The sequence below is a fragment of the Mobula birostris genome, chromosome 3 (assembly GCF_030028105.1).
Source record: "Mobula birostris isolate sMobBir1 chromosome 3, sMobBir1.hap1, whole genome shotgun sequence".
Taxonomy (NCBI): Eukaryota; Metazoa; Chordata; class Chondrichthyes; order Myliobatiformes; family Myliobatidae; genus Mobula; species Mobula birostris.
In genome coordinates this window covers 1517282-1541825 of record NC_092372.1, presented here as the reverse complement: position 1 = coordinate 1541825, position 24544 = coordinate 1517282, and the positions used below count along the sequence as shown (strand labels likewise).

The 24544-nt window shown below is 43.7% G+C and overlaps 1 protein-coding gene across 1 annotated transcript in view; it reads left to right on the top strand.

Moving 5' to 3' along the window:
• The first annotated feature begins 3378 nt into the window (after positions 1-3378).
• The window catches only part of LOC140194833 (uncharacterized), a 73082-nt gene continuing 51916 nt past the window's right edge, over positions 3379-24544 (top strand). The window contains exons 1-3 of the mRNA XM_072252106.1: positions 3379-3503; positions 4135-4177; positions 7655-7821. The gene's annotated coding sequence lies outside the window, so the exon portion shown is untranslated. The remainder of the gene's footprint in view (positions 3504-4134; positions 4178-7654; positions 7822-24544) is intronic.

Sequence of the window (24544 nt, the reverse complement as noted above, 5' to 3'; positions counted from 1 at the left end):
TCTATGAAAATATTTAGCAAGTATATAGACGAGTAAATGGATGAACATTTAAAAAATTATTGAAGAAAAGACAGCTATATAAAGAATAGAGAAAAGATAGTAATGATGTTAACTGTAGGGCATAAGAAAATACGAGACCTATAGTGAAGAGGGAAATTCCAATTGCCCAAAATAATTATCCCAATAATTCAGCAGAAAAATAAAAGTGAAGGAAAAGTTAAGAGCATGAGAAATAATAGTAGGGGTGGGGGTTAAATTATGCAGCGAAGGACATAGCGGGTACTTCTAACTCATATTTTATTATGGTAATCATCTGGGAAAATCTTAGCAAGAAGCCAGTTTGTGTAGAAGAAGATAAGTTAGTTTTAAGTCGGTTTTGTTTCACCCCATTTTGTGGAATCTGAACTGATTCTTGCTCTTGGATAATCTAATCAGATCAATTGAATGTGGACAAAAGAAGCTTTAGATAATGAGCTGGTAAACCTGAGACCATTTTCAGTGAAGTAGTGATTTGTTATGTAAAGGCCTTGGACTCTGAAGTGATTCTTGCTCTGGGACATTCTAATCAGAGCGATTGAATGTCGACACAAGGAATTTCAGGTAATGACCTGCAAAACCTGAGACCATTCTCGGAGGAGTAGCTACTTATTATGTAAAATACCAGACCTACCTAAGAAACAACCTGTAATCTTGTTAGACTCTGTCTGGTGTGGCCTTATTTGACTGGTTTGGACCAGTCAGTGTTTAAAGGTGGCGAATGGAGCAACTGGAAGCGGACCCCAGTGCAGGACATGGGCACGGAGACTTGACACGGAGATGGATTTGGATATGACTTGGACTCGGAACTTGGAGCTTGACCTGGACTCGGAACTTGAAGCTTGACTTGGACTCAGAACTAGGACCTTGACTTGGACTCGGAACTAGGAGCTTGATTTAGACTCGGAACTAGGAGCTTGCCTTGGACTCGGAACTTGACTGGACTTGAACACAGAGCCTTACTTGGACTTGACAAGACTGGAACACAGAGCCTGAACTTGGACTTGACTGGGCTGCAACACAGAGCTGGAACTGAGAGTCTGGATGGGAACACAGAGCCTGGACTTGGACTTGGACTTGACTGGACTGGACTGGAACACAGAGCCTGGAATTGGACTTGACTGGACTGGAACACAGAGCCTGGTCTTGGACTTGGCTGGACAGGAACACAGAGCCTAGACTTGGACTTGACTGGAACTGGAACACACAGCCTGGATTTCGACTTGACTGGACTGGAACACACATCCTGGACATGGATTTGACTGGACTGGAAAACGGAGACTGGACTTGGACTTGACTGGATTGGAACACAGAGCCTGGACCTGGACTTGACTTGACTGGAACACAGAGCCTGGACCTGGACTTGACTTGACTGGAACACAGAGCCTGGATGTGGACTTGACTGGACTGGAACACGGAGCCTTGACTTTGACTGGAACATCAGAGCCTTGATTTGGACTGAACAATTGGAGCCTTGGCTTGGACTGGACACTCGGCGCCTTAAAGGTGGGAAGATGTGCCTGGAGGCTGTGGAAGTGAGCGATGTCCTCAATGAATACTTCTCTTCTGTATTCACCAATGAGAGGGAACATGATGATGGTGAGGACAATATGAGTGAGATTGATGTTCTGGAGCATGTTGATATTAAGGAAGAGGAGGTGTTGGAGTTGTTAAAATACATTAGGATGGATAAGTCCCCGGGGCCTGACAGAATATTCCCCAGGCTGCACCACGAGGCGAGGGAAGAGATTGCTGAGCCTCTGGCTAGGATCTTTATGTTCTCGTTGTGCACAGGAATGGTACTGGAGGATTGGAGGGAGGCGAATGTTGTCCCCTTGTTCAAAAAAGGTAGTAGGGATAGTCCGAGTAATTATATACCAGTGACCCTTACGTCTGTGGTGGGAAAGCTGTTAGAAAAGATTCTTAGAGATAAGGATCTCTGGGCATTTAGAGAATCATGGTCTGATCAGGGACAGTCAGCATGGCTTTGTGAAGGGCAGATCGTGTCTAGCAAGCCTGATAGAGTTCTTTGAGGAGGTGACCAGGCATATAGATGAGGGTAGTGCAGTGGATGTGATCTATATGGATTTTAGTAAGGCATTTGACAAGGTTCCACACGGTAGGCTTATTCAGAAAGTCAGAAGGCATGGGATCCAGGGATATTTGGCCAGGTGGATTCAGAATTGGCTTGCCTGAGAAGGCAGAAGGCTTGCCTGAGGTGGTGGTGGAGGGAGTACATTCATATTGAAGGATTGTGACTGGTGGTGTCCCACAAGGATCTGTTCTGGGACCTCTACTTTTCGTGATTTTTATTAAAGACCTGGATGTAGGGGTAGAAGGGTGGGTTGGCAAATTTGCAGATGACACAAAGGTTGGTGGTGTTGTAGATAGTGTAGAGGATTGTCAAAGATTGCAGGGAGACATTGAAAGGATGCAGAAGTGTGCTGAGAAGTGGCAGATGGAGTTCAACCTGGAGAGGTGTGAGGTGGTACATTTTGGAAGGACAAACTCCAAGGCAGAGTACAAAGTAAATGGCAGGGTACTTGGTAGTGTGGAGGAGCAGAGGGATCTGGGGCTACATGTTCAGAGATCCCTGAAAGTTGCCTCACAGGTAGATAGGGTAGTTACGAAAGCTTATGGGGTGTTAGCTTTCATAAGTCGAGGGATAGACTTTAAAAGTCGCGATGTAATGATGACTGAGCGGTATTATATTTGCTGGTCATTAAAGTTCACCCAGATTCGTTTGGATGGATTTGATGTGGAGTTCGGGGGTGTCATAGTGAAAGGGCGGCAAGGCTGAACTCTCTCCGTTGTTCAAACAGTCTTTCCAGCTGAGGAAGCAATTACAATTTACTTCCTCTGACCTTTCATTCCTCTCACCTGCTTTTCACTTCTCCCTGGGTCCACTCCTCCATCTCTTTCTCCTATTGTCTAATCTCCTCTCCTATTAGATTTTATTCCTCCTGCTCTTGAGATTTCCCACCTACCTGGCTTCAACTATCATCTTCGACCGAGCCCTTTCCTTACCGCCCCGTTTTTATTCAGGTTTTCTCAGTACTTCCTTCTCAGTCCTGAAGAACGATCTCAACTGGAAACGTCGACTCTTTTCGATAGATGCTACCTGACCTGCTAGGTACCTTCAGCATTCTGTGAGTGTTGCTTTGGATTTCCCGCATCTGCAGACTCCCTCGGGTTTGTGATTTATTCTCCGTCGTCACTCCGGCCACCGGAGGCGCTGCGGAGACCTCCGACAACAGGTGCCGCTGTGCAGACCTCCGGTCGCCCGTGGCGCTGTGGCAACCTCCGAGCTTGCTGCTGGACGCAGGCGCAGTGCCGACCGCAGGTATCGCTGTGGTTCTCCGGTGAGGAAGGGTCTGATGTTGGGTTCGTGTAAATCGGGGGCCGGGTGCGGATGGAAATGGTCGGGAACGAGTTCTGTCGAACGACTGGAGGCTTCGCCCTCTCCGGTATCGTAGCTGCGGCTTTAGCTTTGCTCTCGAGCCCGGGCTGTGGGATCAATTAGTTGTGGCTCCCAAAGCGGGGAAGGGGTTTGGGGTTTGGGGATCTGTCTGTGTGTGGGGGGAGAGGTGGACGTGTGGGTGCGGGGTGAGGATGGGAAAGGTGTGGGACGGTAGGCGATTGGGGGTGAGGGGAGGGTGGTGATGTGAGAAAGTGGGAGATGATCGGACGTTCCGTGACCCGGGTCAAATGAAGTAGGAGACAAGGGAGGATCTGGTCCATTGTATCGGACGCTTGCGTGTCCTTTCAGGAAGCAACAATTCTTCTCTTTATATTAATCACTGACTCATCTTGCTGTTAACGTTGTGTTTGTCACAAAGCCCCAGAGTCTGAGAACAGTTGCCTCCATCATGGGCTGCGAGTGCAGATTAGGAAGCGGATGGGGAGTCTGTGACTTCTGTGTCAAAGAAGGACACGGGTTTGTACAGCGGATTCGGATCTGTTGGCATATCTGCAGTTACAGTGGGAAAGGGAGAAAGGAAGGGGCTGAGAAGGGAGCGAAGCACGGTCAGGGGTGGAGGGGTACAGGAGCTGTCCGATAGATTGTTTTAATTGTTTTTCTTTTATATAATCTCACAGATGGTGACTGAGGAAGAGGCTTGGGGAGGGACGATACCCGGAGGTGAGCAGGTCAGACACGGTATCAGGAGAGTGACAGTGATGTGATTTCCTGTGTCACGGGTATAGACAGTAGTCTCATGTGCGCAGTTGGTGAAGGTACAATTGTCAGTTGTTTAGCAGAACTCTTGCAGTGTTTGTTTTGTCCAGGTGATCTAAGGCCTTATGAAGAGCCAGTGTGATCACATCTGCCGTAGAGCTATGTGGTGATGGGCAAATTTCAGTGGGTCCAAGTCCTTGCTGAGGCAGGAGTTTATTCTCACCATGACCAACCCCTCAACATTTAATCGCCAGAGATGTGAGGGTCACTGGATGACAGTCATGGGTGGTGATACACCCCCCCCCCCCCCGCCACTTCAGTGATATGCATCAACCATTTGGGTACCTTGGTCAACCTCAGTCCACCCTGTATCCCACCACCTCAATGTTATATATCAGCAATCTTTCTTCTATTCCTTGTCTTTATTGTGAAGTGTTCTTTTGCACCTTCGGCCTTGCTGAGTTATTTCCAGAATCGGTTTTTGTTCACTGGAATGCCAGAGGGTCATCAGGTACCAGTTCTGTCATGCATTGGTGATGAAATTTTAAGGGATTGGGAAACATAAGGAGTGATCCTATGATTCTGGTAAATAGGTGCCAGTCTGTTCTGTGAAACATTGTAGAGACTGTCCTTGAATGGAAAAATAACTGCCTTCAGTCTGTCAAATTAGTAACTCACAGCTCTCCTTTGAGAATGACCCGTGGGCTGTATTCACATAGGTTGCATACATCATGCCTTACAATGTCACATCACTGATCTATATTCCCACCTTTGTCTATTTAAGTTTTACTGCTAAGGCAAAAAGTTGTCTGTAATTAAAATCTGTCATTTAGTGTACTCTCTTATCTCAGTAATTAAGTTTTGCTGTAACTGACTTGGCGGGACTCTCTATCTGTTTCTAAGTGTTCTTTGTTTCACCAGTTCCATAAATTGTCATGTTTCTGAGTGTTATTCGGAAGCTCGTGAGAGCAGCCAGAGAGAGAGAGAGAGAGAGTGTTACTATCTTTGATGTTTAGCCTCCAAGTTTCTTGCCGGCTGAGCTCAAACAAATAAACTGGTGAAAAAGATAAAGTAAAGACTTGTGTGGTGTGATTATTTGGTCCGGCAAATTTAAGTTTACATTGGTGTGGAGGAGCGAGTTTTTGAACAGTGACTGGCTGACACACTACAGCATTGTACTGGCAACAAAGAGTACTGGGAGAATTGGTGCTTGGGCTATAATACTGTGATCTACATTCCAGGCATATGGAACTGTCGGTGTTTTGGCTTTGACTTTGGTTAGTGCTTCTACAGATGAGGCTGATGGTCGTCCTTCTGCAGTGAAGCAGAAATTTCGAGCAGCTGGACATTGGTTGTGGGGAAATCCCGGATTGCACTACCCAGTGTGAGATGTGGGGACGATGTGTGAGACTCTCAGGGTCGGTGAGTGGCAGATTCAGCTGTGTGACTCTGTGAGGCTGGGTCCTGGGATATCGCAGTTTTTGATCCAGGTAAAATGGACCCGGGGATCGATCTGCTTGGGCTTATGAGGTGTTGAGTATTTCTGGTCTGGGTTCAGATGTTTGTTTCTGGAGTTCCTTTGGAAGCAATGACTGCTAATCTGAGGAGAGGATGAGTTCGCATTCCATCCTCACAGGGAGGGGCTGTCAGTAAATGGGCTGTTCCATGTATACAACAGTAGAAATAGACCTGTGAATTTGGTGTTCAAACTGTGTTTGGAAATCCCCCCCTCACTGTCACCTGTCTGTCACCCGGTGGAAATCAAGCAGAATCTCGAGTTGCTGGAGATCTGCACTAAAAACTGAAAATGTTTGAAGTCATTCGGACGAAATGTAATTAATCTGAATTGTAAAGTTCGTTCTTCTCCCCACAGCTGTTCCTTACCTGCTGAGTGTTTCTGGTAATTCCAGTTTCTTATTATTACATTCACCCTGGAATGGTTTATATTTCTTGAAATGGACCTGTTTTAACCTGGGAATGGAAATGGCTCATTCTGTGATAGTAGAACAGAAAAGAAACCACAACTTTTCCCTGTAAATTATCTTGGTACCAATTTGTCTGTTATTCCTGGAAATGTGTTCAGTACAGTTGTTGCTAACAAAGTTTACAAGAATAATCTCAGGAATGATTGGCTTTATGTATGAGGAGCATTTGATGGTTCTGGACCTGTGGTCAATGGAGTTCAGAGGGACGGTGGGAGTGGTGGAGGGATGTATGGTTAAGTAAACCTACCTAATGCTGAAAAGCCTGGATACAGTGGACATGGAGAGGATGTTTCCATTAGATTAGATTATGAGGACACACAGTCCTCTTTTATTGTCATTTAGTAATGCATGCATTAAGAAATGATACAAAATTTTTCCAGAATGATATCACAGAAAACACATGACAAACCTAGACTGAAAATCTGACAAAAACCACATAATTATAACATATAGTTACAACAGTGCAAAGCAATACCGTAATTTGATAAGAACAGACCATGGGCACGGTAAAATCTCAAAGTCTCTCGAAAGTCCCATCAGCTCATGCAGACGGTAAACCTCCAGCACCGCAAACTTGCCGATGCAGCATCCCAGAAGCATCCGACCACAGTCCGACTCCGAGTCCATCCGAAAACTGCGAGCCTCCGACCAGCTCTCCGACATCAATGCAACGAGCACCATCTCTGCCGTGCGCTTCGACCCTGGCCCAGGCAACAGGCAAGGCCGAGGATTTGGGGCCTTCCCTCCGGAGATTCTCGATCGCACAGTAGCAGCGGCAGCGAAGCAGGCATTTCAGAAGTTTCTCCAGATGTTCCTCCGTGATTCTTCACGTCTGTCTCTATCAAATCTCTATCTCTTGCAATCAGGATTGCGCACGGCATCCTGCTTCACAGATACGATATCATTTGGAATGGCCGCGCACGCTGCATCGCGCCACCTTCTCCTGCCATTTGATGGAGACTCTGGGATCTGACAGCACAGTCTCAGAATAAAGATGCTTCCCTTTAAAACTGTGATGAGAAAAATCTTTTGGTCAAAAAATGTTTGATCTGTGGAATTTGTTGCTGCAGAGATTGGTTGAGGCTGCCATTTGGGTATATTTATGACAGAGATTAATATATTCATGATTGCTAAGTAGCTTCAGGGTTACAGGAGGAAGGCAGCAATATGGTGTTGGAATAAAAATCAGCCATGGTTGAGTGGTGGGGCAGACCAGGTGGATTGAATTGCCTAATTCTGTTTCTGTGTCTTATGTCTTATCATGTCTGAACGGTGACTCCTTCTTATCCCATATCATTTTGTGACGTGTGAGGGATGATAAAAGATTGTTCACTGAGATCATTATATCTGCCTTCGACGTTTAAATTTCAGTGAGTTTTGTTCTTAGAAACATGAAGCAGAAATGTTTGTTTCTCCTTTTTATTGTTAATGTGCTTCATTATCTTTCATGTTAAAGTTAGACCTGCGGTGAGAGATTTATTGGAAGAAACACCCACAAATGGAAGCAAACCATGAATGAAGATGAGGGAACAGCAACAAGTGAACCAGCCCGAGGATTCAGAGCATCAACCGGAGAGGACCCATCTGACTCAGAATCCAGTGATTCAGTCAGGAGAAAGTTTGGTGAGTCTCATGTACTCAAACACTGGTCCTTTAGACATTACATAACTGTACAAAGGAAGGTAGGAAATAGTTGGAGTGAGACTGAATGTGCCCAGAGGTACCAGTTATGCCACTGTCAGACCCAGTTGCAATCACTCCAGGTCTAGTAATGTGCTTCCAGCAGCCCAGCCCTTTAAAACCACTCCCATTCTGTGGAAGTCGAATCCGGATAAAGTCACTCAGAGACCGTATAAGTACAAACTCTTTATTCCAAGAACCCAGGGCTTACTCAGTTAGTCGCTCAAACAGGAACAGTCTATGACTGTCCTGCCCAATCCACTAACTGACTAACAATTCCCCTTACACCACAGTTGTATCCATTCAGATACCCCCCCACACAAGACAGGCTGGAGCCAAAGTTATTTACTACATGACAGCCCCTAAAGACAAATTACAAAATAGTCATAATGGTTTACACACACAGAACAGACTGAAGCTGTCCTTTCTCTACACATGAGTGCACAAGGAGATAAGCATCCTGAGACCCTAGTTAGCAACCGTCGAGAAGAAATATGGCTCAGCATGGCTCAGCACATCTGTTGATCATCAGCAGTTTCTTTCAGAAAAACAGGCTGCTATTGTTTAACAAAGTGTTAACCCTTTTACATACTTTATCATTCTCTCCTTTTGATCATTACATGATCAAGAAAGCAGTAATTTTTTTACAGAGAAAGTAATTGAGTACAGCATTGACTTATCAATGGATAAAAACGGCACACAACACTAAATATAACAATGATATGTACAACTATTAGGCCATAATGCAATATCATGCCCCACATATTACCGAATAGGCCTTTGAAGACCACCATTTCGACCCTTCGGTGAACCCGTGTAAATCCTGCTCTACTTTCTTTTTTTTTGTAATTTATTTTTTATTGAATTTCATCATCAAAAAAAACATTTCCATAAGATGTATTTCAGATACTGTACATATATATAATATATATATTTGTCACAAATCTCCACATAATATTAATCTGAGGTATACACTCATAGAAAGGAGAGGAAAGAAAGAACAATCGAAAGAAGAATACTATGTATAGAGTAGGGAGTGATTTTTTTTTACAACATATTCATTGACTTGTGAGAATAAAATCAGGCCTATGAGGTGTTACGTAGTTAAACTATTTTTTCTGGTATGAATAAAATTGTTCCAACTTACGATTAACAGATGCTGTTATCTTCTCCATTTTGTAAATATCCATTGTAATTTCCATCCATACATTTAAAGTTAGGCTCTCCTGTGATAATCATTTCCTGGTAAGGGTCTTTTTACCAGCCACCAGCAGTACATTCATTAAATATTTATCTCTTTTCAACCATTCTTGAGGTATATGCCTAAAGTATATGGTCTTACTCTCTAAGGATATTTCACATTTAAAGATGTCTTGTAGGGCATTATGTATCCCAGTCCAATAGTTTTCTGGACATTCCCAGAAAATATGGTAATAGTTTGCATTTTGATTTCCACAATTTCTCCAGCATACAGGGGGTTTACTATCATAATGGGATTTCTGAGAGGGTGTAATAAAGTACCTTATCAAGTTTTTCCACCTGAACTCCCTCCATTTCTGTGAACTGGGACACTTCCATTGATAGCTCCATATTATTGTCCAGTCTTCCTTAGATATTATTATCCCTCCTTCCCTCTCCCATTTTGTTTTAATATATGAAGTGGAATGTGTTTTACGATTTGACAAGCCCGTATACACGCTTGAAATTATTCTACAACCATTGTCTGAATTATATGCTTTCCTAAATAGCTCGATCAGACATGTACTTGCCTTGGTTACATTTTTAACCATCCTATTAGCATACTGTCACATCTGTAAATACCGGTAAAAGTCTTGTTTTTGTAATAAGTGTTTCTCTTTGAGCATTTCAAAACTGAACAGTGTTCCTTCTTTCATTATATTGCAAATAGCTGTTATTCCTTTAGCGGTCCAGTCCTTAAGTCCAGCATCCAGTTTATTTGGCGTAAAATCTGAGTCATATGCACACCATTTAAAAATTGCAATGTCTCTCTCTAGTTTATATTCTTTTATACTAGTTTTCCATATTTTAAGGGTCCATTTCACCCATGGGTTGTCAATATTATTTATGTAACTTTGTAGGTTATCAGCCAAAATTGCCTGTATGGGGATGGAAAGCATCCTCTCCTCAATGTTTTTCCATTGAGCGTCATATGATGGGTTGCACCAGCATATCACAGCTCTCAACTGTGCTGCAAAATAATAATCTCTAAGAGAAGGTAGGCTGCCCTACTTTCTTGATGCTGTCAATCTCCTTAGCAGTGTGCTCGGAGAGGGATGTAATGTTAGTAGACTCATCAGGGATATAGGTGCAGCATTCTGTGTCAATAATAGCACAGGTTCCCCCTTTCTCAACTAGGATAAAATCTATACGATTCTGTTGGACTGTTTGCTGAATTACAATCATTTCAGTGGATATTTCTGTTACTTATGCCTGTGTTTCTGTCAGGGCCCCTGCAGTATTGTGGCTAGCTCCTAAGGTGCTGTAGCCAAATTGATTATCTTTCGTGAATTCCTGGCTACTCCATAGGAGAGAAAAGTGATCATCCAAAATCGCTCAGTCTCAGTTATTCCTCTCCGCTGCTGGGACCTGCAAGTATGGCCAGGATGCATGTTTCCCAGGATAGGAAGTTCCGTTTGGTGGGGGCCTGAGATACCATCCCTCACAACACTGACAGCCACAGTCATCTCCGACTGGACCACAGTTCCTCACTGTTATTTGAGAAAGCCTAGGCTGAGAGTTCCTCACTCTGGTTGAGTGGGATTAGTGACATTGGAACCACAGTTTTACCATGCTGCGGAATTTTGGCACAAACCCATCAGGCCCCTAGTTCTACCTGTTTGGCATAGGTGTGGCAGAGAGACAGAAAGGTGTTAACGTGGGGGCCCCCAGATGCTGGGGTGAGCCCGCTTAAAGACATAAACACAAACACCACTGTTACGTACCCATAATGGTTTAAATGAACCAGCAGGAATAGGCCTCACATGGAGTCTGGTTTTGATGTTAAAAGCACTATCTTTATTAGTATCTATTTATAATATAACAATGTAAGCAAAATAATCAAAAGTTAAAAGTGTAATGATACATATGTGTAAATATAACTCCCAAACCATTGAGCTCAGGGAATACCAAGCTTAAAGTCTTGAGATGGTAAAGTATGAAAGTTCAGTTCATCCACGGAATAAATGACGAGAGAGAGAGATTTGTAATCCAAGATGAATGTCGAGAGAGGGCAATTACGTTGAATTCCACAAATTCTACGGTGGTAAAACAGGATAACAGTCACTGTAGGTCTTATCCATCGTCGCTCCATATCCACATACGAATTATCACCAAAAGTAGCTTATCACAGGGGTAATGTCTTCAAAGGGAACTACCACCCAGGCAAGGGTTAACACACAGGTAGATTCCACAAGGTACTCCCAATCCAGGTCCAACACACAAAGTATTACCAACAGTGATTTCCACAGAATATCCCTTCTCACAAGTGGTTACCACATAACACACACGGCAGGAGGACAGAGAGCAGCGTGCCACGCGTGCGCAGCCCTCCAGTGAAAAATGATATCGTATCCGTTAAATAGGGGCCATGGACAATTCTGATTTGATGGAGATGGACGTGAAAGCACAGAGGAACACCTGGAGAAATTTCTGAAACGCTCGTTCGCTGCTGTCATTACTGCGCGGTCGGGAATCTTCCGGAGGGCAGGCCTCAAAATCCCTGGCCTTGCCTGCTGTTGGCGACCGGGATTGAGGTCGAATCGTTCAGACAGAGATGGCGCTCAGTACTCGGCGTCAGAGAGCTGATTCGGAGGCTCGAAGTTTTTGGTTGACTCAAGAGATGTACTGTGGTCGGGCATGGCAGGGAGAGTCTTTTTTCCTTCTCCCATCTGCATGAGATGTGGGACATTTGAGAGACTTTGAACTTTTACTGTGCTCATGGACTTCTTCATCAAGTTATGGTATTGTTGCACTGTTGTAACTGTATGTTATACTTTTGTGGTTTTGTAAGTTTTTTCAGTCTTGGTCTGTCCTGTGTTTTGTGATATCACACCGGAGGAAATATTGTATCATTTCTTAATGCATGCATTACTAAGTGACAATAAAAGAGGATTGCGTGTCTTCATAATCTAAACCAGCTAAGGGTTAACAAAAGTGGTAGCCATGGGATACTCCAACAAAGTCCACATATGGATTATACAAATTATCACCAACAGTGATTTGTCACAGGGGTACCCTCTTCAAGTGAATTACCACACCCAGGCAAGGGTTAGCACAAAGTGACAATCACACATTCGGTATACACTGGATCAATAATCAACCCACCCCTTGTGGGCATAGGAGAGTCCAAACAGTGACCTTTGGCCACTAGGTCCTTTGTTTCAAACCTTCCATCTTTCTTTCTCTCCGTCTGACTGTGTGTGACTGTCCTTGCTTAAATAAAACAAACTGCAAGCTATACAAAGACAAGCTGCAAGCAAGTGTAAACACGCTGCATAGTCAAATAGTTCTGCCCTTCTCTCTCTTTTAGTAAGAATCAAACAGGAGCCAAGAAAGCCAGCGGACGATGTCACTCAGGCACTCTCTCTTAAAATGACAATCCACGGGAAGAAACCTAGGGGTTCATCACACCATGATCAACCAATACATTTTCCTTTAGACCAAGAGAGTCCTTCTACTCAGTTCCTTCAGTAACACGTTTGCAGTCTGTTCGATGTATCCACCAAGATTGCCCCTTCAGTTTCACAGCCGCTGGAGTGGTCAGTAACACCTGATATGGTCCTCTCCACTGAGTTTCCCCCAATCCCAGTTCTTGATCAGGACAAAATTCCCAGCTTCTGTGGTGGGATAGTCACTCCTCTCTGCGGGGTAGTTCTCTTCCTTGTAAGCCTGTCGTACCTGTGAATGTAATGCTTGGAGAATTTTGGTTAGTTGGCATATCTATTTCCCCATCTCTTCCCCGAGGGTATGCATATCCAATTTTGCTGGTAGACTTTCTGGGAGCAATGGTACGCATTGTCCCCAGGGTGTCCTCATGGGCCGTCCATAAATGATTTCAGCTGGTGACAATCCTGTTTTCCCCTGTGGGGTAACCCTCATGTGGAATAGGGCTAACAGTAGCACCTTCAACCAAGTGAGTCCAGTCTCTGCTGTTAGTTTGGCTAATTTCCTCTTCAGAGTGCCATTAGCTCTGTCCACAATGCCAGCGGCTCATTGGTGGTGTACACAGTGGAATTGTTGCTTGATAGCTAGTTTGTTACACACCCCTTCATTTACTTTCGCCACAAAGTATGGGCCAATGTCAGAGCTCAGCATCTCTGGCAGGCCGTACCTGGGAATTATTTCCCGTAATATACCTTCACAACAGTCATAGCAGTATTATTGGTAGTTGGAATAGCTTCAATCCATCTACTAAACACATCTATAACAACTAAGCAGTATCTATAGCAATGTACTCTAGGAAATTTAATAAAATCAACTTGTCGACATGAAAAAGGTCCACCTGTCAAGGGAGTCGTACCCAGTGTGCGCGGTGAAATCCGGCCAGTAATGCACTGCCCTGTCTTCCTTTAACCTCTCCAATCACCGTGACTGGGAACTTCTGTCATTCAAGGGGTGCATAATACTGGCTTTCCTCAGTTGAGTACCCGTAACATCATAGCACAGAGTCACATGAGAGTCGGCTGCTGGCAGAACAGGTTCAAACACAGTGGAGTCCAGATTAAGTACCCACCACTGGGGGTTGGAAACTGGGGAAGCTGTCGGTTGTTCGCCAGTCCCAAGGGTGATACCCTTGCCCGTGCATAGAATCTCAACTTCCAACAGACAGAGCAAGTCTCTCCCTGCTAGATTACACCCCCGACTAGTGGTGACTGTAAATGAAACCTCACACTAGGCCCCCCTGGAATTGCACCTGCAGTGGCTGGGTATGTGTGTCCCGTGCCTTCATACCCAGACAGAGTGATTGTAGTGTCTGATAGCTGAAATCCCTTTTCCAATACTATTTCCTGATCGAGAGTGGTTGTGGTTGCCCCATATTAATCATAAACGGATTTGGAATTCCAACAACTTGCAATATTACATTGGGCTCTTCCTGAGGGGTGGTACTCATGGTAGGAAGAATCCTTGCTTGTCAATTTCTAAACGGGTTGTTGTCCACACCTGTCCCTTGTAGGTTTTTGTTCCCGTTTCAGGTCCCCAGATATAGCCCGCTCGTGTCTTTCTTTGCCGCTTAACATATTCACCTTTAATATCAGTGCCCTTCGGGTTTGATCGGGATTCGAAAGTCGGGTCCCAATAATATGTCAAAGCTCTTTGCATTCGATTTCGATGCCTGTCAGACCAATCCATATTACTTGCTTTAATCATGTTGGCTATCTTAACTGGTAAGTATTGGAGCAGTAAGGCATTAAAATGGGGGGATGGATTCCCATTATTAAAGGCTTGGTGTCCTGTGAAAGTGCTGCTGCAGGCCACAAATCACTCCCAATAGTCTGGTCCCGATTTCCCAGGCTTAGGTTTGCATTCAAGTACTTCAGTGATGTTTACAGGTTACTGGAGAGCCCTGTCCAAGGCTTGAATAATTTGGTCTGTCTGTTCATTCTTATTATGGTTTCCCGTGTGTAACTCCTGATAGGTTTGGTATCTCAATTCTGCCTTCCATTTCCGCCCCTCAACATCTGAGAGAATCATGCAGCAGAGACTGAATAAATCTTGCGGTGTCGCATTAAACATTTGTATAGTACTGCGGACATACTGAGCAAACTGTGCTGGTTTTTCTTTTCTGTCTGGGGGCTGATTTATGATCATTATCATTTCTTGAGGCTTCCAGGGTGCATGCACAGGAATCACTGAGAGCTCGTGAATTGGGCAGCATTCGGGTGGGCAATTGTCTAGGTGGAGCCATTAACTCTGGAGTTTTATTGGATTCTTCCCTCCCTGTCTCGGAATAATCCTCAGTATTCCCTTTCTGCATCTCAGGGTATAGTGTGCCTCCCCTTCGCTGTGCCGCTGTTTTACCCGAGCGGCCACTGTATCTGTGTACTGGGAGGTTTGGGGTTCAGGAGCACTGGGTGTACTTGGCCCCTGGTAAGGTGGGGGGGTATGGTGGGTGCCCACTCCTCATCACAGTCACTGCCCTGAAACAGGGTCGGTATGCCAGACATGGGTTCGGGATCCCTTGTTTCCTTATCAGTTTGAACTTTAGACTGACGTTCCTGCCCTTCTCTCCTATCTAGGCTGGCCTTGGTTTGCGTACGTTGTTTTTCCTGCTCTCGTTTTCAGCGCCCATCCACCTATTCACGCTCCGCTTTTACTGTCTCCCAACCTTTGGCGTTCCTTCTGCAGTACATACCTCTATCACTATCTCACATGCATTATTCCTCTAACTTGCTAAAAATATACTGTTCTACTTTACATCTGCCTTTTCCTTCTATTGCCTTTTCAACAATTTCCACTTCTTTCCACAGTTCTTTTCCATATCAAATTTACTGCTTCTTCTCATGAGGTAATATCCCACCACAGTCTAGTTGGCACTCCCTATATTGGGATCCCTGTTCATAACGCCAGATGTTAAAGTTGAATCATGAATAAAAGTTGGGTGACCAGCTTCTTATCATCACTAAAGTTTATAGTGCATTCTGCGACAGGAGTTTGAGACCCAGTTGTCAAAGGGAAAGCACGTAATCACTGCCACCAACTGACAATTGGAATGACTTCATCAGGTTACAGCCGTATATTTACACATAGTAAGCCCCATACATTACTATTGGAAGATGTTACTTGAACTGGTACGCCCACCAAGTCTGTGGGTGCAAAACTTAATTAATTTGATAAGAGAGTTTGCTAAATGAAGGTTTTAATTACAGATGGATGTACTGTCCAATCCTTATCAGTTATTCCCTTCGCAAGGCCCTGATTTAATTACAGACAGATGTTCATTCCTGTCCTTATCGGTGAGTCCTCCTCCCTTTGCTCAAATGAGGGTACAATGTATAATGTTATCGGCTCTCAGTGGTCTCTCTGCAAGCCGCAGAGAACTGGTAATGAGCGTGTCTTAGCTAACCGCTGAAGACAGTGTTTATTTCAGTTCAAAAATTCCTATTCAGTCCCAATTATTCTTTTAGCCAGAGGTTACATCAGTTCAAAATGATTTTTTTATATATCCTCAATTCCTCAGGAGGATTCAGGGGAAATATTTATGTTCAATATAGAAACTGGTGTTACCTATGTGTATTGTGGTGATGCAAAAGTTGCTGGAGAATTTACAAGTGGGAAGAAGTGGTGTGATATTTGGAAATCTGACCTTTTGGAGCATAATTTAGCAAGCAAACCACATATGGACAATGTGCAAAAGCTCTGGTGAGAAAATCCTTCATTACCCATTACAGTCCTGCTACATAGGTTGTGTGAGAGTGCAGATGAACTGGATCAAACCCAGAGGAGATCAAAGTTCTTATCGACAGTGATTTGCTAGCTGTTAAAATGAATACCTCTCTATATAAAATTCACTGTGCACGTGTTGTCACTGGGTAGAAAAATGTACAGTACAAGATTTATGTGCACACTGGTCATTACAAATTAGAGGGGACATAGGTGGGAAGGTGGGGAGACCTCCAGTGTCCTTGATCCCCTCACCTACAAGATGTGCATCCAGCTGCAGCTTGTAACCCTGCACTTTAAGGAGTTTGAACTTTAACTGGATGAATTCCAGATCATCCAGGGGATGGAGGGGGTGATAGATATGACATGAAGAGAGGTGAGTTACACCCAAGGTGCAGGACACAGGAAACTGGGTGAGACTCAGGAAGGGGAATGAGGTTAAACAGTCATTGCAGAGTAGTCTGTTGCTGTCCCACACAACAACAGGTGGACCACTTTAGAAAATGTTGGGGGAGGAATTACCTGGCAGAGAAAAGTCAAACGGGTGATAGGGGCTTATTGTATCAGCATGAATTAATCAGTCTGATGGCCTGGTAGAAGATGATACCCTGGAGCCTGTTGGTCTTTTTGCTGTGGTACCATTTCCTGGATGGTAGCAGCAGGAACAATTTGTGGTTGTGGTGAATTAGGTCCCCAATGTCCTTTGGGCCCTTTTTACACACCTGTCTCTGTAAACCTGTCACCGAGATGCAACACTGAGCGTCATAGGAAGTCATTTCTGCCTGTGGCCATCAAACTTTACAACTCCTCCCTTGGAGGGTTAGACACCCTGAGCCATTAGGCTGGTCCTGGACTTATTTCCTGGCATAATTTACATATTGCTATTTAATTATTTATGGTTTTATTACTATTTAATTATTTATGGTGCAACTGTAACAAAAACCAATTTCCCTTGGGATCAATAAAGTATGACTATGACTATGACTAAATGTCCTGAATAGTGGAAAGTTCACATCTATAGATGTGCTGGGATGTCCGCACCACTCTCTGCAGTTTCCTGCGATTAAGGGAAGTACAGTTCCCATACTAAGCAGTGATGCAGCCAGTTAGGATGCTCTCAGTTGTGTTCCTGTAGAAAGTCTTTAGAATTTTGGGCCCTATCCCAAAGTTCTTCAATCATCTGAGGTGAAAGACGTGCTGCTGTGCTCCTTTCACAACACAGCTGGTATGCACAGACCATGTGAGATCCTTGGTAATGTTTATGCTGAGGAACTTAAAGCTGTTCACCTTCTCAACCCCAGATCCATTGATGTCAATGGGGGTTAGCCTGTCTCCATTCCTCCTACAGTCCACAATCAGCTCCTTTGTTTTTCTGACAATGAGGGAGAGGTTGTTTACTTGACACCAGTCAGATGTTGTTCAGACCTCAGATAGAGTCAGCAATCAAATGGCTGAGCATCGTGCGATGAATGTGCTGAGCTGTGAAAATCACAATGCAAGAAGCATCGTAGGAAAGCCAAATGAGCTCAGGACAGGGTATTATGATACTGTAGCCATTATTGGTTGCACCCAACAATCTGGGGGGATTTAGAGGAACAAATTTGTAGAGAGATCGCAGACTATGCCAGAAACAAAGGTTGATTCAGTAAGTGATTTTAACTTCCCACATATTGACTGGGCCTCCCATACTGTAAAAGGACTAGATGGGGTAAAGTTTGTCAAATGTGCCCTTAATCAGTACGTAGAATTCCTGACATAGAAGTCTGCATTGAGCTGTTAGGAAGTGATCCAGGGCTGGTGACAGAAATTAGTGATCATAATGCCATGAGATTCAAAGTAAATATGGAAAAAGAGAGGTCTGGACCATGGGTTGAGATTCTAAATTGGAGAAAGGTCAATTTTGATGGTATCAGATAGAATCTGACAAGTGTGGTTTGGGACAGGCTGTTTTCTGGCAAAGGAGTACTTGTAAGTGGGAGGCCTTCAGAAGTGAAATTTTGAGGATGTAGAGTTTGTGTGTGCCTGCCAAAATAAAAGTTGAAAGGCAACTGGTGCAGGGAACCATGCTTTTCCAGAGATATTGAGGCCCGGGATATTTTGTTCCTCTAATTGCCTCAGACTGTTGGGTGCTATCAAGACTCATTGATGACTACAGTATCATAATTCCACGCACTTCTTTCAGAAGTATTGATCACCCAGCTCCTGAATTGCTCCCAGAATCTCCAGCCATTGCTGCTCTGTTGTCACTCTTACCTTTCCCTTCCAAACAAGTTTGGCCAGCTTCTCTGTCATAGAAACATGGAGATGTTCAGTACAGAAGCAGGGTATTTGGCCCATCTACTCAATGCTGAAAAAACATTTACGCTGTCTACCTACACTGGGACCTTCTCCATTCATACCCCGACCATCCAGGTACCTATCAAACTTCTCCTAATTGTGAAATCGAGCTCATATTCACCACTTGTGCTGACATCTCATTCCACACTCTTATGACCATTTCAGTAAAGAGCTTTTCCAAATGTTCCCGTTAAATTTTCACCTTCCCCACTTACCCATGACCCCTGGTTGTCATCCCACCCAACCTCATGGAAAAAGCTGCTTGCATTTAATCTCTCTATACCCTCACAATTTTGTATATTTCTAACAAATCCTCAAAGCAATGTATAATTTCCTTGTTTATATTTAGAGCAGACAAGGTGAAGGAGAATACTCATGGATTCTGCAGATATGTTAAGAGCGAAAAGATTGCAAGGGAAAAAGTTAATCCTTTGCAAGATCAGAATGGTAATCCATATCAGGAGACAAAATAGATGTGGGAGATATTTTTTGCATCCATATTTACTCAGGAGATGGACACAGAGTCTATAGAAGTGAGACAAAGCAGCATCAACTTCATGGACCCTGTACAGATTACAGAGGTGGAGGTGTTTGCTGTCTTAAAGCAGATTAGCATGGATCAATCCCCAGGGCCTGACAAGTTGTTTCCTAGGACCCTGCGGAAGACAAGTGCAGAAATTGTCGGGGCACAAGCGCAGATATTTAAATAATCCTTAGAGACTGGAGGATTGGAGAATAGCCAATGTTTTTCCGCTGTTCAGGAAATGCTCTAGAAATAAACTACGAAATTGTATGTTGGTGAGCTTGACATCAGTAGTGGGAAAGTTATTGGAATGTATGCGCAGGAACCGGATATATAAGTATTTGGATAGATGTGGACTGATTAAGGATATGCAGCATGGCTTTGTGCATGGTAGTGTCACGTATCCCGTGATGGGAATAAAGAACCAGCAGAGATGGAAAACACTTTGGAGTCTAGTATTGCTATAAACTAATAATATTTATTAGTAACTTTGTAATACAGTAAACTAAGTGAAGATAAATCAAACAGATTAGCAAGAATTATATATATAAGTAAGTAAATCAGTAAGTGTGGAAAAATATGTATGAAAAACCGAGCTTCTTTAAGTCTAGGGGTAAAAAGATACAGTCTTACGATATTGAGTAAAGTTCAGTTTGTGGTATTTAGTTGAATAGCGATGGAGAGAGAGAGTGAGTTGAGTCTTCAGGTGAGCTGATGCCGTCGATTTTCTCATCGTCCTCTGAAATCCTTCACAAGTCACCGACTGTGACTTTAACCAGGGGGACCAGTTTTCCTGTGGTGGAGCTATCACCCTGGCAAGGGTGGACACATAGACAACTCCCACCAGTCAACCCCTTCTCCTTCACTGGAAGAGCAATTGGATCGATCCGCCTGATCGATCCTCCAAATCCCACTTTCTCTGTGGGCACAACAATGCTCATTCAGTGTCCCGATCATGTGTATCATCTGACCTCCTATTTATCTCACTGGGCTGAGTATCACCTGTCATTCAAAGAGTCCCTCCTTCCTTTGTCTGTAAAGAATTGTAAGCAAGCAACAAGCCCTTGAAAGTAACATCAATAATGTGCTGTCAGTCACCATAGCAACCTTTGAGCTGCTTAGTGTTATCTCCAAAGTAAAACTATAAAGTTACCTCCCGTGACAGTCCAACCGTCAATCTTCGTCTCTCTCTCTTTTCAAAACAAACTATCGATGATAAATAACTCTCTCTGTGTCTCTCTTCAAACAGTTAATAGGGGCACTCCTGGATCCCCTCACAGTAGGTCATGTCTAACCAATCTTGTAGAATTTCGAGGAAGTTATCAGGAAAGTGGATGAAGACAATGCAGTGGATTTTGTCTACATGGACTTTAGCAAAGCACTTGACTAAGTCTAATATGGGAGGTTGGTCAAGAAGGTTCAGTCACTCAGTATTCAAGATGAGATAGTAAATTGAATGAGACACTGGTTTTGGGAGAAGCCAGAGTGTGGTAGCAAATGGTTGCCTCTCTGACTGGAGACCCGTGACTAGTGGTGTGCCACAGGGATCAATGCTGGATCTGTTGTTTGTCATCTGTATCAGTAATCTGGATGATAGTGTGGTTAACTGGATCAGCAAATTTGTGGCTGACACCAAGGCTGGGGGTGTAGTGGACAGTGAGGAAGACTATCATGGCTTGCAGTGAGACCTGGGCCAGCTGGGAAAATGGTCTGAGAAATGGAAAATGGAATTTAATGCAGACAAGTGTTAGTAGTTGCTCTTTGGTATGACCAACCAAGGGAGGTCTTTCACAGTGACTGGTCGGGCACGGAGGAGTGTTGTAGAAGAAAGGGATCTGGGAATACAAGTCCTTAATTCACTGAAAGTGGTATCACAGTTAGCTAGGGATGGAAAGAAAGATTTCAGCCCATTGGCCTTCATGAACCAAAGTACTGACAACAATAGATGGATGTTTTGTTGACTTGGAAAAGAGATTGGTGAGGCCTAATTTGGAGTATTGTGTGCAGTTTTCGTCACTTACCTACATGAAACTTGTAAAAGAGGTTGAAAGAGTTCAGAGAAAATTCACAAGTCTGTTGCCAGGTCTGGAGGACTAAGGTTATAAGGAAAGATTGAACAGGTAGCTCAGAGGGGTAGGGAAAGGAAGAGGAGGGCAGTAGTAATAGGGGACTCGATACTAAGGGGGTCAGATAGGCGATTCTGTGGATGCAGTCTGGAGACCCGGATGGTAGTTTCCCTCCCTGGTGCCAGGGTCTGGGATATTTCTGATCACGTCAAAGATATCCTGAAGTGGGAGGGAGAGGAGCCAGAGGTCGTGGCACATATAGGTACCAATGACATAGGTAGGAAAAGGGGAGAGGTCCTGAAAGGAGAATATAGGGAGTTAGGAAGGGAGTTGAGAAAAAGGACCACGGAGGTAGTAATCTCAGGATTACTGCCTGTGCTATGTGACAGTGAGAGTAGGAATGCAATGAGGTGGAGGATAAATGCGTGGCTGAGGGATTGGAGCAGGGGGCAGGGATTCAAGTTTTTGGATCATTGGGACCTCTTTTGGCGCAGGTGTGACCTGTACAAAAAGGACGGGTTACACTTGAATCCTAGGGGAACCAATATCCTGGCAGGGAGATTTGCGAGGGCTACTGAGGTGACTTTAAACTAGAATGGTTGGGGGTGGGAATCAAATTAAAGAGACTAGGAGAGAGGAGGTTAGTTCACAAACAGAGAAAGCTAGTAGACAGTGTGTGAGGGGGGATAGGCAGGGGACAGAGATCAGGAGCACTCAGACCAAAGATGTAGGGGACAAGGAAGAAAAAGATTACAAAGTTGTTTGCTCCATTAAGGACAAAAAGAGAGTAAGAGGTGGAGAGTTTCTTACGTACATCTATTTTAATGCTAGGAGCATTGTAAGAAAGGTGGATGAGTTTAGAGCATGGATTGATACCTGAAAATATGATGTTGTAGCTATTAGTGAAACGTGGTTGCAGGACGGGTGTGATTGGCAACTAAATATTCCAGGATTTCATTGCTTCAGGTGTGATAGAATAGGAGGGACAAGAGGGGGAGGTGTTGCATTGCTTGACAGAGAAAATATAACAGTGGTCCTCTGGCAGAATAGATTAGTGGACTCGTCCAGGGAGGCTATTTGGGTGGAATTGAGGAATAGGAAAGGTGTAGTGACGCTTATAGGGGTGTATTATAGACCACCTAATGGGGACCGAGAACCGGAGGAGCAAATTTGTAAGGAGATAGCAGATATTTGTAGTAAGCACAAGGCTGTGATTGTGGGAGATTTTAATTTTCCACACATAGACTGGGAAGCCCATTCTGAAAAAGGGCTGGATGGTTTGGAGTTTGTCAAATGTGTGCAAGATAGTTTTTTAGAAACCATAGAAACTACAGAGAAACAGGCCTTTTGGCCCTTCTTGGCTGTGCCGAACCATTTTCTGCCTAGTCCCACCGACCTGCACACGGACCATATCCCTCCATACACCTCCCATCCATGTATCTGTCCAATTTATTCTTAAATGTTAAAAAAGAACCCGCATTTACCACCTCATCTGGCAGCTCATTCCATACTCCCACCACTCTCTGTGTGAAGAGGCCCCGCCTAATGTTCCCTTTAAACTTTTCCCCCCTCACCCTTAACCCATGTCCTCTGGTTTTTTTCTCCCCTTGCCTCAGTGGAAAAAGCCTGCTTGCATTCACTCTATCTATACCCATTATAATTTTATATACTTCTATCAAATCTCCCCTCATTCTTCTAGGCTCCAGGGAATAAAGTCCTAACCTATTCAACCTTTCTCTGTAACTGAGTTTCTCAAGTCCTGGCAACATCCTTGTAAACCTTCTCTGCACTCTTTCAACCTTATTTATATCCTTCCTGTAATTTGGTGACCAAAACTGAACACAATACTCCAGATTTGGCCTCACCAAAGCCTTATACAACCTCGTCATAACATTCCAGCTCTTATACTCAATACTTTGATTAATAAAGGCCAATGTACCAAAAGCTCTCTTTACGACCCTGTCTACCTGTGACGCCACTTTTAGGGAATTTTGTATCTGTATTCCCAGATCCCTCTGTTCTACTGCACTTCTCAGTGCCTTACCATTAACCTTGTATGTTTTACTTTGGTTTGTCCTTCCAACGTGCAATACCTCACGCTTGTCTGTATTAAACTCCATCTGCCATTTTACCAGCTGGTCCAAGTCCCTCTGCAGGCTCTGAAAACCTTCCTCACTGTCTTGTGTTGCAGCAATACATAGAGGTACCAACGAGAGAAGGGGCAGTGTTGGACCTCCTGTTGGGAATGAGATAGGGCAGGTGACGGAGGTATGTGTTGGGGAGCACTTCGGGTCCAGTAATCACAATACCATTAGTTTCAATATAATTATGGAGAAGGACAGGACTGGAACCAGGGTTGAGATTTTTGATTGGAGAAAGGCTAACTTTGAGGAGATGTGAAAGGATTTAGAAGGAGTGGATTGGGACAATTTGTTTTATGGGAAGGATGTAATAGAGAAATGGAGGTCATTTAAAGATGAAATTTTGAGGGTACAGGATCCTTATGTTCCTATTAGGTTGAAAGGAAAGGTTAAAAGTTTGAGAGAACCATAGTTTTCAAGGGATATAGGAAACTTGGTTCAGAAAAAGAGAGGGATTTACAATAAATATAGGCAGCTTGGAGTTAATGAGGTGCTCAAGGAATATAAAGAATGTAAAAAGAATCTTAAGAAAGAAATTAGGAAAGCTAAAGGAAGATACGAGGCAGCTTTAGCAAGTATGGTGAAAATAAATCCGAAGGGTTTCTACAGTTATATAAATAGCAAAAGGATAGTGAGGGATAAAATTGGTCCCTTAGGGAATCAGAGAGGACGGCTATGTGCGGAGCCAAAAGAGATGGGGGAGATTTTGAACAATTTCTTTTCTTCGGTATTCACTAAGGAGAAGGATATTGAATTGTGTAAGGTCAAGGAAACAAGAAGGGTAGTTATGGAAAGTATGAGGATTAAAGAAGAGGAAGTACTGGTGCTTTTAAGGAATATAAAAGTGGATAAGTCTCTGGGTCCGGACAAGATATTCTCTAGGACTTTGAGGGAAGTTAGTGTGGAAATAGCAGGGGCTCTGACAGACATATTTCAAATGTCATTAGAAACAGGGATGGTGCCGGAGGATTGGCGTATTGCTCATGTGGTTCCATTATTTAAAAAGGGTTCTAAGAGTAAACCTAGCAATTATCGGCCTGTGATTTTGACATCAGTGGTGGGTAAATTGATGGAAAATATTCTTAGAGATGGTATATATAATTATCTGGATAGACAGGGTCTGATGAGGAACAGTCAACATGGATTTGTGCGTGGAAGATCATGTTTGACAAATTTTATTGAATTTTTTGATGAGGTTA